We start from the raw sequence: 2,500 nt of genomic DNA on the forward strand, positions 1-2,500 counted from the left end.
AAGTTAGGAAAACAGGTAGGAAAATAGATAGGGAGAGATAAGTGCCAGCATGCCAGCAGCGTAGGAATGTTCGTCGCCAGTTTCAACCCCTCACACTTGACATGAAGATGACACCTTAGCTCACCTTTCCCTCAGATTCTGTCTCTGCTATCACCTGCACGCACGCACACACACACACACAAACAGAGAGAGAGAGAGAGAGAGAGAGAGAGAGAGAGAGAGATTAAAACTCTTATGTTTTAAAGTGGTTTCTATATGAAATTCCATCGGCTCGACTTCTTCGTGTACCTTCTTCGTATTTCATTAGCTTTCGGAATTCGGTTTTCATCGCAAAAAAGTAACGAAGCCCCTACTTTCACTTTTAGAAAGAAATCCCTTTTGCAATTAACATGAGGAACTCGATGGTGAATAGAACATAGAAATGAGGCCAAAGGCCAAGCGCTGGGACCTATGTGGTTATTCAGGGCTGAAAAGAAAATTAAGAACAGATAGGTTTTAAAGATGTAGCAGGAGGAGAACCTCGTGGTTGCGCTACGAATCACTTGCTAGGAGAGGATGGAAAGTAAGATAGAAGAAACAATATGAAAGGAGGTACAGTAAAAGGAATGAGAGGGGTTGCATCTATTGACCGCAGGAACGCTGCTGAGAACCTTAAGTAATGCGTACAGTGCACCACATGAGGTGCACTGACGGCACTGCCCTTGTTTTGATACAACCAGGTCCCTTTCTGAATTGCCGCTAAAGCTCATAGTTTGATACCTTCCGTCAAAAGGAAAGATTCCAAGAATAAGAAGAAGCAATATCAATTTTGTAAAGCGCACAATATTCGGCTTAATTACGGAGCATCTAATGAAAAGAAAGCAACATTCTATTTAATACTGTGGCGGGACCTCGGTGTTTCGAATAATGAACATAACTGAGTCAAGAGAACATTGACTTGACAACTAGGAACCTCTTGAACAATATGAAACCACTATGATGGGAAACGAAGCCCCGAGAAAATAATTGTTCAAGGAAGCTGGGGTCGTTAATGGGACGTTTTAGGAGCGAAAGTAACACAGACTCATGCATACATCAGGACCTTCATTACCGAGAGCAAATTGGATCCCCTGCCACCAATACAAGGATGATGACTAACCCGTTAATTGTCGCTTTAAGGAGAGTAGCAATTCCCCAGCGAGGAGCAATCTCTCTCTCTCTCTCTCTCTCTCTCTCTCTCTCTCTCTCTCTCTCTCTCTCTCTCTCTCTCTCTCTCTCTCTCTCTGATATATTCAGTATTACTTGTAATTCTCAATGTATCACTGAAGTCCATTTTCATGAGGTATGCTCGTGCATACGCGCCGTCGACTGATCACTTGGTGTTTTCATGCATTATCACGCCTTGGTATTGTTGCTGCCATAGCGAGGGCGTGTGACTGCTGGCGCATGCGCTTCAGGGACACCTGCCTCTTCTGTCTTCTATTGCCTTATTACGGTGTGATGTACTGTTTCCTCCATCTGCTTCCTTTTGACAGCCCATCATATTGAATTCTCTCTCTCTCTCTCTCTCTCTCTCTCTCTCTCTCTCTCTCTCTCTCTCTCTCCAAAACCCATCTCACTCGATACCCGAGCAATCAATATTCTCGTTTGAGAGGCGATGATGTAGAATTCGAGGTGGGTGATGAGACGGAAATTATATTGACGGATTAGATATAGGATTTCCACCCAAAAACATTCATCAGTAGTTGTCTCCCCCTTTTAGCATTCGTTGCGTTTTCGTATCCTCTGTCGTTGTTATGCAAATTACAGTCGGGGAGGACTTTGTAGTCAGTTTCGTTCGCTTCTTTCCCACCGACGACAGAGACCCGCATCCTGTGACCAGAAAGAAAATTTATGGCTCTGCAGCTTTTCTTACATTTGGAAAAGAGTAAGATCAAAGAGAACGTTTCTACAAGAGACGGAGTTGGCAATTGCTTGGGTACGTAGAGGTAGAAAGGGCGGCTTTGGTTGGTGAGTGAAATTCTAAAAGAGAATTCTAGAAGAGATGGTGTCTTCAGAAGTCTGTGAGCGTTTGGAGCGAATGAGACGAGTAAGAGTCCCGTCCTGTAGACCTATGTTTTGAAGGAGGTTCGAGTTTTGGTGATATCATATTAAAAGCTAAATAGCTATGCAGGAAAAAATGGAAAATAACTGTCAAAATAAAAGTCGCCAGTAACATTAGCGAATTTAATTGAGTTGAACTGAATATAGAATTTAGACCAAAAGCCAAGCGCTGGGACCTAGGAGGTATTGCAGCGCTGAAACGGAAATTGACAGTAAGTTTTGAAAGATGTAACAGGAGGAAGACCTCGCAGTTGCACTATGAATCAATTGCTAGGAGAGTGTGGAAAGTAAGATATAATAAAGAGAATATAAATGGAGGTTCAGCAAAAGGAACAAAAGGGGTTGCAGCTAGGAGCCGAAGGCACGCTGCAAAGAACCTTATGTAATGCCTACATTGTACCGTATGAGGTGCACTGAC

The sequence above is a fragment of the Macrobrachium nipponense genome, chromosome 16 (assembly GCF_015104395.2).
Source record: "Macrobrachium nipponense isolate FS-2020 chromosome 16, ASM1510439v2, whole genome shotgun sequence".
Classification (NCBI taxonomy): domain Eukaryota; kingdom Metazoa; phylum Arthropoda; class Malacostraca; order Decapoda; family Palaemonidae; genus Macrobrachium; species Macrobrachium nipponense.